Here is a 14,644-nt window from a genome sequence, read left to right on the forward strand (position 1 = left end):
CTGCTATCACACTAGGTCATACCCTTTTCCTACCTTCTCCTCTCCTCCCCTACCCAACCATGTAAATGTATTAACCCCTGACATATATTTTTCTCTTTTTGAAATGTTTTAGGAAGTGGCAGTTATTGTTGACTGCCAAAGGGTGGACTGTCAAAGTCAGAAAAATATCTCTATACACACTGCCATATTTGCACCTCACACAGGTCTGCGCTGAGCATGCGTGCGCTCTCCCGTGCGTGCGCATACTCGCTGTTGCGGGCACCCGCGGGCACGCGGTATGTGCATTTACGGTAGAGTTCATGTGTTCGTAGCGTGCGACTCAATCGTTACATATTTCCACTATATAATGTATTTTGTAGATCATGGTCCCTTTGATAGATTCTGAAAGTTTGGTTAATGTAGAATGTTCATGGACAGAGAAATCCCCCTTTGTTTGATACGAAGGGTCAGACAGGAGTAATACAGTGGTGTTTAGTATCCATCGGAAGAGTATCTAAATAGCAATATTCAGGTGTTGGTTTGAAGCGGATTAATCGCTCGTGCGAATAATTATGGACATAAGAAGTTTATGTCCATTTACTATTATTTGCACTTAATTATCCATGCGGCGGGAAACCCAGTTTCCCTCCCACCTGAGCTGTTGGAAATAGTCACAGCCCACCTGTATGAATCAACCTATGACCTTTTGTTATAATGCGAGGAGGAATTCCTGTGTCCAATGAACAATGAGATTGTAGGGACCATTGAATTGTATTGTGTGTGGGGCATAAATAGACAAGCCGATCACATCCAGCGCACTCTTCAACGGTTATCATTGCTGAAAATCGGGAGCTGGATGTCCAGAGGCGCATGCGATCGTTTCCTTTGTGTGTAAGTTTTCTCCGCAATCATATTGTCTTTCTTGTGGTTATGGGCCATTTCTCTCTCTCTTCTCTTTCTCTCGTATTCTCTTAAACGTAATAGTATTGTATTGTATTTCATGTGTAGTTATCTGGTTAGGTAGTCTATGTTATATTGTAGTGTATGACTTGTATTGTATTAATTCTTTTGCAAGTATAACATTCATAATATATATATTAGGCGTTGGACCCTAAGCACGGTATCTGTGTATTTCTTATAGTGTTAAGTATTCCCTGAGCGTCGGTGACGCTCAAACAGCTTTTAAGTTAACAAGGTTACACTGTGTTGCATCTACACCCTATCTCTACACAAAGGTTTTACAGCATATTACATCGTTTATGGTTTAGATATAAAGGTTTAACATTGTGAGCGTCTGCGCCGCTCGTGATCTCCTCGTGGTCTCGAGCGTCCGCTATGCTGATAGCGTAGCATTACGGTAATCGCTCACCTATAAGTGTGCCCGATACCAACAGCGTATTCTCGTGAGCGTCTGTATCGCTCGAGCAGCCCGCTCCCGATACAGCGTCCGTTACGCTATAGCAAACCATTACGTTAGTCGGCAGCCAATAGCGTGCCTGCCTGTGATCTCTTGGCCATGAGCGAACGTGACGCTTGAGCGTCTCGACCACGGCTAAGCGATTGTTACGCAACGAGCGTACCCTTACGGTACTCCATACGTAAATAGCGTACAGTGTTCTTAGACCTCATAAAGGGTTTTATATAAGATAAATATTTTAGCTTTATCACCAGATATACATATGCCCCACAGTGCCAGATACACATATGCCCCACAGTGCCAGATATACATAAGCCCCAGTGCCAGATACACATATGCCCCATAGTGCCAGATATATATATGCCCCAGTGCCAGATACACATATGCCCCACAGTGCCAGATACACATTTGCCCCAGTGCCAGATACACATATGCCCCACAGTGTCAGATATACATATGCCCCACAGCGCGATACATATGCCCCACAGTGCCAGATACACATATGTCCCACAGTGCCAGATACACATATGCCCTACAGTGCCAGATACACATATGCCCCAGTGCCAGATACTCATATGCCCCAGTGTCAGATACACATATGCCCCACAGTGCCAGATATACATATGCCCCACAGTGCCAGATATACATATGCCCCACAGTGCCAGATACACATATGCCCCCAGTGCCAGATATACATATGCCCCCAGTGCCAGATACACATATAACCCACAGTTCCAGATATACATATGCCCCACACTGCCAGATACACATGTGCCCCCAGTGGCAGATACACATATGCCCCCAGTGCAGATACGCATATGCTCCACAGTGCCAGATATACATATGCCCCACAGTGGCAGATACACATATGCCCCACAGTGCCAGATATACATATGACCTACAGTGCCAGATATACATATGCCCCACAGTGCCAGATATACATATGCCCCACAGTGCCAGTTATTCATATGCCCCACAGTGCCAGATATGCCCCCCAATACCAATTATTCATATGCCAGATATGCCCCACAAGGCCAGATATACATATGCCCCACAGTGGCAGATATGCCCCACAATGCCAGATATACATATACTCATTTCTGAAGCACATTAGTGTACCACGTAAGGGGAAAGCAAAGCCACGCAAATTAAATGGTCACTATTGGCTCAAAACACTTAGACCAACAAATGTGAGGTGCATATGTGTTAAAAGTTATATACAATATATGTGACCAATATAGGCTTACCAACACACACTTACACTGTCCAAAAGAAATACAAAACACCTTACAACTGCTTTCTATTTACAGCGGACAACACTCATCAGGAAACTCAGCCAGGGCAAGTGCAGCCAACACAAAATGAGGAAACATATACCCTCATTCTAATTGAAATACCAACACCACAACCAACAAACACCCAGTTTGCCACTCCACCCTCTCACCAGACACCTGAGTGGGACAGAAGCCCACCCACACCGTTAGCACAGTCACAAGACCAGGCATTTTGGTCCAGCTGGTCGACGCAGCAAAATCTTAATTTAGAGTGTTCGCGTAATCAAACACACTACATTGCAAGTCTGGCCCATCAAGTTCCACGCACAGAGCCGGCCATAGGCATAGGCAAACTAGGCAATTGCCTAGGGCATGTGATATGCCTAGGGGCATCAGCAGCTTCTGCTGATTAAAATGATATGCGGCATGCCTATACTCTGTGTGTAGCATTTCATATGCAGATACAGCCACAGTCTCACACAGTATATAGGCATGCTGCATATCATTTTAATCAGCAGAAGCAGCTTGTGCATCCTAGCCACATAGCAATGCAAATAATAAGAATTTACTTACCGATAATTCTATTTCTCATAGTCCGTAATGGATGCTGGGGACTCCGAAAGGACCATGGGGAATAGCGGCTCCGCAGGAGACTGGGCACAAAGTAAAAGCTTTAGGACTAGCTGGTGTGCACTGGCTCCTCCCCCTATGACCCTCCTCCAAGCCTCAGTTAGGATACTGTGCCCGGACGAGCGTACACAATAAGGAAGGATTTTGAATCCCGGGTAAGACTCATACCAGCCACACCAATCACACCGTACAACTTGTGATCTGAACCCAGTTAACAGCATGATAACAGAAGGAGCCTCTGAAAAGATGGCTCACAACAACAATAACCCGATTTTTGTAACAATAACTATGTACAAGTAATGCAGACAATCCGCACTTGGGATGGGCGCCCAGCATCCACTACGGACTATGAGAAATAGAATTATCGGTAAGTAAATTCTTATTTTCTCTAACGTCCTAGTGGATGCTGGGGACTCCGAAAGGACCATGGGGATTATACCAAAGCTCCCAAACGGGCGGGAGAGTGCGGATGACTCTGCAGCACCGAATGAGAGAACTCCAGGTCCTCCTCAGCCAGGGTATCAAATTTGTTGAATTTAGCAAACGTGTTTGCCCCTGACCAAGTAGCTGCTCGGCAAAGTTGTAAAGCCGAGACCCCTCGGGCAGCCGCCCAAGATGAGCCCACTTTCCGTGTGGAATGGGCTTTTACAGATTTTGGCTGTGGCAGGCCTGCCACAGAATGTGCAAGCTGAATTGTACTACAAATCCAACGAGCAATCGTCTGCTTAGAAGCAGGAGCACCCAGCTTGTTGGGTGCATACAGGATAAACAGCGAGTCAGATTTTCTGACTCCAGCCGTCCCGGAAACATATATTTCCAGGGCCCTGACTACGTCCAGCAACTTGGAATCCTCCAAGTCCCTAGTAGCTGCAGGCACCACAATAGGTTGGTTTAAGTGAAATGCTGAAAACCACCTTAGGGAGAAATTGAGGACGAGTCCTCAATTCTGCCCTGTCCGTATGAAAAATTAGGTAAGGGCTTTTATAGGATAAAGCCGCCAATTCTGATACACGCCTGGCTGAAGCCAGGGCTAACAGCATTACCACTTTCCATGTGAGATATTTCAAGTCCACAGTGGTGAGTGGTTCAAACCAATGTGATTTTAGGAATCCCAACACTACATTGAGATCCCAAGGTGCCACTGGAGGCACAAAAGGAGGCTGTATATGCAGTACTCCCTTGACAAACGTCTGAACTTCAGGAACAGAAGCTAGTTCTTTTTGGAAGAATATCGACAGGGCCGAAATTTGAACCTTAATGGACCCTAATTTGAGGCCCATAGACAGTCCTGTTTGCAGGAAATGCAGGAATCGACCCAGTTGAAATTCCTCCGTAGGGGCCTTCCTGGCCTCGCACCACGCAACATATTTACGCCAAATACGGTGATAATGTTGTACGGTTACATCCTTCCTGGCTTTGATCAGGGTAGGGATGACTTCATCCGGAATGCCTTTTTCCTTCAGGATCCGGCGTTCAACCGCCATGCCGTCAAACGCAGCCGCGGTAAGTCTTGGAACAGACATAGTCCCTGCTGGAGCAGGTCCTGTCTTAGAGGTAGAGGCCACGGGTCTTCCGTGAGCATCTCTTGAATTTCCGGGTACCAAGTCCTTCTTGGCCAATCCGGAGCCACGAGTATAGTCTTTACTCCTCTCCTTCTTATGATTCTCAGTACTTTTGGTATGAGAGGAAGAGGAGGGAACACATACACTGACCGGTACACCCACGGTGTTACCAGAGCGTCCACAGCTATTGCCTGAGGGTCCCTTGACCTGGAGCAATATCTGTCCAGTTTTTTGTTGAGGCGAGACGCCATCATGTCCACCTTTGGTTTTTCCCAACGGTTTCAATCATGTGGAAGACTTCTGGGTGAAGTCCCCACTCCCCCGGTTGAAGATCGTGTCTGCTGAGGAAGTCTGCTTCCCAGTTGTCCACTCCCGGAATGAACACTGCTGACAGTGCTATCACATGATTTTCCGCCCAGCGAAGAATCCTTGCCACTTCCGTCATTGCCCTCCTGCTTCTTCTGCCGCCCTGTCTGTTTACGTGGGCGACTGCCGTGATGTTGTCCGACTGGATCAATACAGGCTGACCCTGAAGCAGAGGCCTTGCCTGACTTAGGGCATTGTAAATGGCTCTTAGTTCCAGGATATTTATGTGAAGTGACGTTTCCATGCTTGACCACAAGCCCTGGAAATTTTTTCCCTGTGTGACTGCTCCCCAGCCTCTCAGGCTGGCATCCGTGGTCACCAGGACCCAATCCTGAATGCCGAATCTGCGGCCCTCTAGGAGATGAGCACTCTGTAACCACCACAGGAGAGACACCCTTGTCCTTGGAGACAGGGTTATCCGCTGATGCATTTGAAGATGCGATCCGGACCATTTGTCTAGCAGATCCAACTGAAAAGTTCTTGCGTGGAATCTGCCGAATGGAATCGCTTCGTAAGAAGCCACCATCTTTCCCAGGACCCTTGTGCACTGATGCACTGACACCTGGCCTGGTCTTAGGAGTTTCCTGACTAGGTCGGATAACTCCCTGGCTTTCTTTTCCGGGAGAAACACCTTTTTCTGTACTGTGTCCAGAATCATCCCTAGGAACAGCAGACGTGTCGTCGGAATCAGCTGCGATTTTGGAATATTTAGAATCCATCCGTGCTGTCGTAGTACTATTTGAGATAGTGCTACTCCGACCTCTAACTGTTCTCTGGACCGTGCCCTTATCAGGAGATCGTCCAAGTAAGGGATAATTAAGACGCCTTTTCTTCGAAGAAGAATCATCATTTCGGCCATTACCTTGGTAAAGACCCGGGGTGCCGTGGACAATCCAAACGGCAGCGTCTGAAACTGATAGTGACAGTTCTGTACCACAAACCTGAGGTACCCTTGGTGAGAAGGGCAAATTGGGACATGGAGGTAAGCATCCTTGATGTCCAGAGACACCATGTAGTCCCCTTCTTCCAGGTTCGCTATCACTGCTCTGAGTGACTCCATCTTGAACTTGAACCTTTTTATGTAAGTGTTCAAGGCTTTCAGATTTAAAATGGGTCTCACCGAGCCGTCCGGCTTCAGTACCACAAACAGCGTGGAGTAATACCCCTTTCCCTGTTGTAGGAGGGGTACCTTGATTATCACTTGCTGGGAATACAGCTTGTGAATGGCTTCCAATACCGCCTCCCTGTCGGGGGTAGACGTTGGTAAAGCAGACTTCAGGAACCGGCGAGGGGGAGACTTCTCGAATTCCAATTTGTACCCCTGAGATACTACCTGCAGGATCCAGGGGTCCACTTGCGAGTGAGCCCACTGCGCGCTGAAATTCTTGAGACGGGCCCCCACCGTGCCTGAGTCCGCTTGTAAGGCCCCAGCGTCATGCTGAGGACTTGGCAGAAGCGGGGGAAGGCTTCTGTTCGTGGGAAGAAGCTGTCTGTTGCAGTCTTTTTCCCCTTCCTCTGCCCCGGGGCAGATATGAGTGGCCTTTTGCCCGCTTGCCCTTATGGGGACGAAAGGACTGAGCCTGAAAAGACGGTATCTTTTTCTGCTGCGAGGTGACTTGGGGTAAAAAGGTGGATTTCCCAGCCGTTGCCGTGGCCACCAGGTCCGATAGACCGCCCCCAAATAACTCCTCCCCTTTATACGGCAATACTTCCATATGCCGTTTGGAATCCGCATCCCCTGACCACTGTCGCGTCCATAATCCTCTTCTGGCAGAAATGGACATCGCACTTACTCTTGATGCCAGAGTGCAAATGTCTCTCTGTGCATCTCGCATATATAGGAATGCATCCTTTAAATGCTCTATAGTCAATAATATATTGTCCCTGTCCAGGGTATCAATATTTTCAGTCAGGGAATCCGACCAAGCCACCCCAGCACTGCACATCCAGGCTGAGGCGATTGCTGGTCGCAGTATAACACCAGTATGTGTGTATATACTTTTAAGGATATTTTCCAGCCTCCTATCTGCTGGCTCCTTAAGGGCGGACGTTTCTGGAGACGGTAACGCCACTTGTTTTGATAAGCGTGTGAGCGCCTTATCCACCCTAGGGGGTGTTTCCCAACGAGCCCTAACCTCTGGTGGGAAGGGATATAGTGCCAATAATTTTTTAGAAATTAGCAGTTTTTTGTCGGGGCTAACCCACGCTTCATCACACACACACTTCATTCAATTCATCTGATTCAGGAAAAACTACGGGTAGTTTTTTCACACCCCACATAATACCCCTTTTTGTGGTACTTGCAGTATCAGAGATGTGCAAAACCTCCTTCATTGCCGTGATCATGTAACGTGTGGCCCTACTGGAAAATACGTTTGTTTCTTCACCGTCGACACTGGAGTCAGTGTCTGTGTCTGGGTCCGTGTCGACCCACTGAGGTAACGGGCGTTTAATAGCCCCTGACGGTGTTTGAGACGCCTGGACAGGCACTAACTGAGCTGCCGGCTGTCTCATGTCGTCAACAGTTTTCTGTAACGTGCCGACACGGTCACGTAATTCCTTAATTACGGCCGTCCATTCAGGTGTCGACTCCATAGGGGGTGACATCACCATTATAGGCAATTGCTCCGCCTCCACATCATTTTCCTCCTCATACATGTCGACACACACGTACCGACACCCAGCACACACACAGGGAATGCTCTGATAGAGGACAGAACCCACTTAGCCCCTTGGGGAGACAGAGGGAGAGTTTGCCAGCACACACCAGAGCGCTATATATGTATAGGGACAACCTTACAATAAGTTTCTATCCCTTATAGCTGCTTATATCTGTTATTTTGCCAAATAAGTGCCCCCCTCTCTTTTTTACCCTGTTTCTGTAGTTGCAGGATGCAGGGGAGATTCTGGGAGCCTTCCTACCAGCGGAGCTGTGTGGGAAAAATGGCGCTGTGTGCTGAGGAGATAGGCCCCGCCCCCTTCATGGCGGGCTCTTCTCCCGCTTTTTTCTGGAAAACTGGCAGGGGTTAAATACATCCATATAGCCCAGGAGCTATATGTGATGTATTTTTTGCCAAATAAGGTAAATTCATTGCTTCCCAGGGCGCCCCCCCCCAGCGCCCTGCACCCTCAGTGACCGAAGTGTGAAGTGTGCTGAGAGCAATGGCGCACAGCTGCAGTGCTGTGCGCTACCTTATGAAGACAGGAAAGTCTTCTGCCGCCGATTTATGGACCTCTTCTTGCTTCAGCATCTGTAAGGGGGCCGGCGGCGCGGCTCCGGGACCCATCCATGGCTGGGCCTGTGATCGTCCCTCTGGAGCTAATGTCCAGTAGCCTAAGAAGCCCAATCCACTCTGCACGCAGGTGAGTTCGCTTCTTCTCCCCTTAGTCCCTCGATGCAGTGAGCCTGTTGCCAGCAGGTCTCACTGAAAATAAAAAACCTATTTAAACTTTTACTCTAAGCAGCTCAGGAGAGCCACCTAGATTGCACCCTTCTCGTTCGGGCACAAAATCTTAACTGAGGCTTGGAGGAGGGTCATAGGGGGAGGAGCCAGTGCACACCAGCTAGTCCTAAAGCTTTTACTTTGTGCCCAGTCTCCTGCAGAGCCGCTATTCCCCATGGTCCTTTCGGAGTCCCCAGCATCCACTAGGACGTTAGAGAAAAGTTGCATTTTCATAAAAAAAGGTGCCCGATGTTAGCATTGAGGCAAGAATTATGAGGACACATCTGTATCCAAGCAGAGGCAGAGGTCACAGTGTTAGCGGCAGTGTGAGTGCTGTGTGCATGTGAGTTGGTTGGTTGTGCAGTAGTGTTCGGAATATGTGTAAGGAGCATTATGTGTGTCATGTAAAAATGCATTAATAATGTGCAACATATGTGTAAGGGATACTATGTGTCTCATTATGTGTATAGGGGCACTAATAATGTGCAGCAAATGTGTAGGGGGCACAATGTGTGTCATTATGTGTTTAAGGGCATTAATAATGTGCAGCATATGTGTAAGGGACATGTGTAAAAGGGCATTAATAAAGCTTGTCATAATGTGTAAGGCACATTATGTTTATAAGGACATTAATAATGTGTGTCATATGTGTAAGGAGCATTTTGGTGCTGAATTATGTGTATAAATGCATTACTAATGTGTGGCATTATGTGTATAAGGTGCTCTACTATGTGGCACTGCGTATAGAACGAGCACTACTGTGTTGTCTAATGTGAATAAAGAGCAATAGGGTGTGCTGTAATGTGAATAAGGAGCAATTCAGTGTGATGTAATGTGAATAAGGGGCACTACTGTGAGGAGTAACGTTTATAAGGTAAAGTGATACTACTGTGGGATGTAATGTGAATTATGGACCCTATCGCATGATCAAATGTGAATAAAGTTGCAGTACTGTTTGGCGTAATTTGAATTGGGGTTACTAATGTGTAAAACACACCACTTTTTGGGCTGTGCTCCAAATGTGCGAACTGTTCCTATTTAAAATATAGGGGGTACAAACACCAAAATAAGGACTGCTATGGATGAGGGGTGATGGTGCTGGGAAGAGGTGCAAGGTCAGAGGCGGAACCAGCAGTGGTGCTAGGGGGCACCAGCCAAAATCTTGCCTAGGGCATCATATTGGTTAGGGCCGGCTCTGTCCACGCATCTCCAGAAGCAACAGCAGACAAACCAATGAGCTCACCCGAATGGCAAACACATTAGAACTAATGAGGGCTGACAATAATCGCATGCTCGATACCTTTCAAAGAGTCATGGATGACAACCAAAGGCTACATCAAACGTATTTGCATATATTGACTGTGAATTAAACGACACAAGACGCCATGGTCAGAATTATGGAGAGCCACACGTATGCAACCAGAGACTTAAATGTGACTCTGACAATACTAAGCCAGCATCTCACTCAGCAAAGGGAACATACACGTTCAAGCTCCTCTACCACAACATCCTTGGTGACACCTGTAACGTCCCCTCCCAGACATTCAGCCAGAAGTCGGCCAGACAGCAGCGGTAAATGCCCATCCACCTCAAGTGGCCGACCTGCAAAATAAAAACACATCAGCATGTTTTAAACATTTCCAAAATATTTGTACTGCTAGCTGCATTTTTGAGTTTGCACTCCCAAGTGTGAGAAGTGCATTTTCTTTGTTTAATACATTTGTTATGAAACATATGTACTAGTAAAAAGTTAAACAAAGTACAACATGATACAGTTGTTTTGGTATTATTTCCAACACTATTTATGTTCAAATGATTAATGAAATTATATGCATGCTCACAATCAAAATACATATCTTACTCATGCTGCAGAGGTTAGGAATTTAGTTTATAACTAAAAATACTGACATTACAACAATCTATTACATTACGTTACCTTAGGATTATGTCTATGCATGAGATAACATTCAGAAACACAAATCAGCACTACATAAATGCAGTGCAAATATAATGTTTATTATAACAGGACTGGATTTGTTGCTAAATTTTACCAATACAAACACAATACATGTACTGTGGAGCCAAACATAACAGGTATCCCACAAAACACACACAATACGTAACCAACCATAAAGGAACCTTAATACACTTACCTTAGTAATTGACAAGAGTGGTAGATGTCAAACGGGTGTAGTATGTTATGCTGGCCGTTGGGCTCCCGGCGACCAGCATACCGACCGCCGGCATACCGACAGCTGGGCGAGCGCAAATGAGCCCCTTGTGGGTTCGCTGTGCTTGCCATGCTGTGGGCACGGTGGCGCACTACGCGCACAACACTATCTATTCTCCCTCCAAGGGGGTCGTGGACCCCCAAGAGGGATAAGAACTGTCGGTATGCCGGCGGTCGGGATGCCGGCGCCGGTATGCTGGTCGCCGGGAGCCCGACTGCCAGCAAAGTGAAGACCACCCGTGTCAAACACATCAGCCAAAAGTAGTTCTATTTGGACTTAGAACTTTTGTACGATTCGATGACATTTGCGGCAGAGTTTAAGGTGTTTACGGACGAAAACACAATTACGAATCATTAGTAAATTACCGTGTTATATTAAATAACAACCGTATTTGACCGATGGTGTATTCAATCGTATTTGCGTTCGCGGCAGTGTAAAAATGTACGAATGCAACGAATACGGCCAACTTTCAGGGTTAGTAAATTCCCGAGACGCCACTTAGACAGAAAAACTGAACTCAAATGGATTCGACTTAAATCGAAATCTTAGTAAATATTCCCCCTTGTATACATCTGGTGTACATTTTGCTGCTTTTTGGGGATTCATATGTGAGTGTATTCTTTACGTTTATGTCTATTATACATTAAACGTTTTAACACTCTGTGAGCTCTCCTGATTCTGGGTAACCGGATTATTGTACAAGGGGAGTATTGGAGCAACTTTTTGCTGTTCGTGCGATCAACTAGACACCGCCTATGGGGGAGTGTATTTTAGCATAGCAGGGCTGTGATCGCTTGTGCAGCCCTGCTATGCTAAAAACGTTTTGTGTGAAACAAGACTAGCCCTGCAGTTACTTACCCTGTGCGTTGGATCCAGCGATGAAGGTCCCGGATTTGACGTCAGACATCCACCCACCAAACGCCTGGACACGCCTGCGTTCGGATCTCCACGCCCGGAATACGGTGAGTTGACACCCCGGGATGCCTTCCTCCTGTCAATCTTCTTGTGATCACCCCTGCGACCGCTTTCTTCGTACACAGCGTCGCTGCGACGGGCAACAACGCTTCTGCGCAAAGCGGCCACCATGCATGCGCAGTTCCAACCAGTTTGCACCACTGCAATGAACTGCAGTGTGCGAACTGGTCGGAATGACCCCCATTAGACAGAACGCTTGTACAACAGGGGAAGGCCTGATACTACTGTAGACATAGCATAAATTTGCAGAAACGACTATAGGAATAGGCGCAAAAGTAGTGCCATATGCGCACGGAGGGGGGGTATCCGAGTACATGGAACCCTGCGCTCTGATCTATCAGTGCAGATGACAGACAGAGAAGCTTCAGTCCGGGCGGCAAGACAGGCTGTGTGTGTGTAGAGCACAGCCTCTTTAGACTTACGTGGAGGCTGGTCTGACTAAACGTAGGGGGAGCTGCAGAGTCACTTCCTCACCTGGCCTGCTCCTCTCAGGCGGTTCCCATGGGCCTTTCAGACAGAGCTGGCCGAGTGAGGAAGTAGGAGGTGACTCTGCAGCAGCTTTGTGGCTCATATGCTAGAGGGGAGCTGGCTGATTGGGTGAGTGCTGACAGTATTCCCACCCCATGTCTGCCTCTCTCTCTCCATCGCTCTCCCTGTGTCTATCGCTCACCCTGTCTGTCTCTCTCCGTGTGTGTGTGTGTGTGTGTGTGTGTCTCTCTGTATGTGTCCCTCTCTCTGAGTCCCTTCTCATGTCAGTCTCTCTCTTCCTCCCCACGTCACTCTGTCCATGTCATCTCCCTCTCTTTCTGCATGTCTGTCTCTCCCTGTGTCTGTCTCCCTCCATCTCTCTCACCCTGTCTATCTGTCTCTCTCTCCACCTCTCTCCCTGTGTCTCTCTCACCCTGTCTGTCTGTCTGTCTCTCTCTCCATCTCTATCTGTGTCTCTCTCTCACCCTGACTCTCTCTCACTCTTTCTCCCTATGTCTCTCTCTTACCCTCTCTGTTTTCTCTCCCTGTGTGTCTCTCTCACCCTATCTGTCTCTCTCTCCAACTCTCTCCCTGTGTCTCTCTCACCCTGTCTATCTGTCTCTCTCCATCTCTCACCCTGTCTATCTGTCTCTCTCTCCATCTCTCTCACGCTGTCTATCTGTCTCTCTCTCCATCTCTTTCCCTGTGTCTCTCCAACTCTCTTCCTGTGTGTCTCTCACCCTGTCTGTATATCTGTCTCTCTCTACATCTTTCTTCCTGTGTCTCTCTCACCCTCTCTGTTTCTCTCCCTGTGTGTCTCTCTCACCCTGTCTATCTGTCTCTCTCTCCATCTCTCTCCCTGTGTCTCTCTCACCCTGTCTATCTGTCTTTCTCTCCATCTCTCTCCCTGTGTCTCTCTCACCCTGTCTATCTGTCTCTCTCTCCATATCTCTCCCTGTGTCTCTCTCAAACTGTCTGTCTCTCTCTCCATCTCTCTCCCTATGTCTCTCTCACCCTGTCTATCTGTCTATCTCTCCATCTATCTCTGTGTCTCTCTCTCACCCCGTCTCTCTCTCCATCTTTCTCCCTGTATCGCTCTCTTACCCTCTCTGTTTCTCTCCCTGTGTCTCTCTCTCACCCCATCTGTCTCTCTCTCCATCTTTCTCCCTGTGTCTCTCTCTTACCCTCTGATTTCTCTCCCTGTGACTCTCTCACCCTTTTTATCTGTCTCTCTCTCCATCTCTCTCCCTGTGTCTCTCTCACCCTGTCTATCTGTCTCTCTCCCCATCTCTCTCACCCTATCTGTCTCTCTCTCCATCTCTTTCCCTGTGCCTCTCTCTCCACCTCTCTCCCTGTGTCTCTCTCACCCAGTCTGTCTCTCTCTCCATCTTTCTCCCTGTGTCTCTCTCTTACTCTCTCTTTTTCTCTCCCTATGTCTCTCTCACCCTGTCTATCTGTCTCTCTCTCCATCTCTCACCCTGTCTATCTGTCTCTCTCTCCATCTCTCTCACGCTGTCTATCTGTCTCTCTCTCCATCTCTTTCCCTGTGTCTCTCCAACTCTCTTCCTGTGTGTCTCTCACCCTGTCTGTATATCTGTCTCTCTCTACATCTTTCTTCCTGTGTCTCTCTCACCCTCTCTGTTTCTCTCCCTGTGTGTCTCTCTCACCCTGTCTATCTGTCTCTCTCTCCATCTCTTTCCCTGTGCCTCTCTCTCCACCTCTCTCCCTGTGTCTCTCTCACCCAGTCTGTCTCTCTCTCCATCTTTCTCCCTGTGTCTCTCTCTTACTCTCTCTTTTTCTCTCCCTATGTCTCTCTCACCCTGTCTATCTGTCTCTCTCTCCATCTCTCACCCTGTCTATCTGTCTCTCTCTCCATCTCTCTCACGCTGTCTATCTGTCTCTCTCTCCATCTCTTTCCCTGTGTCTCTCCAACTCTCTTCCTGTGTGTCTCTCACCCTGTCTGTATATCTGTCTCTCTCTACATCTTTCTTCCTGTGTCTCTCTCACCCTCTCTGTTTCTCTCCCTGTGTGTCTCTCTCACCCTGTCTATCTGTCTCTCTCTCCATCTCTCTCCCTGTGTCTCTCTCACCCTGTCTATCTGTCTTTCTCTCCATCTCTCTCCCTGTGTCTCTCTCACCCTGTCTATCTGTCTCTCTCTCCATATCTCTCCCTGTGTCTCTCTCAAACTGTCTGTCTCTCTCTCCATCTCTCTCCCTATGTCTCTCTCACCCTGTCTATCTGTCTATCTCTCCATCTCTATCTGTGTCTCTCTCTCACCCTGACTCTCTCTCACTCTTTC

The sequence above is a fragment of the Pseudophryne corroboree genome, chromosome 2 (assembly GCF_028390025.1).
Source record: "Pseudophryne corroboree isolate aPseCor3 chromosome 2, aPseCor3.hap2, whole genome shotgun sequence".
NCBI classification, from domain to species: domain Eukaryota; kingdom Metazoa; phylum Chordata; class Amphibia; order Anura; family Myobatrachidae; genus Pseudophryne; species Pseudophryne corroboree.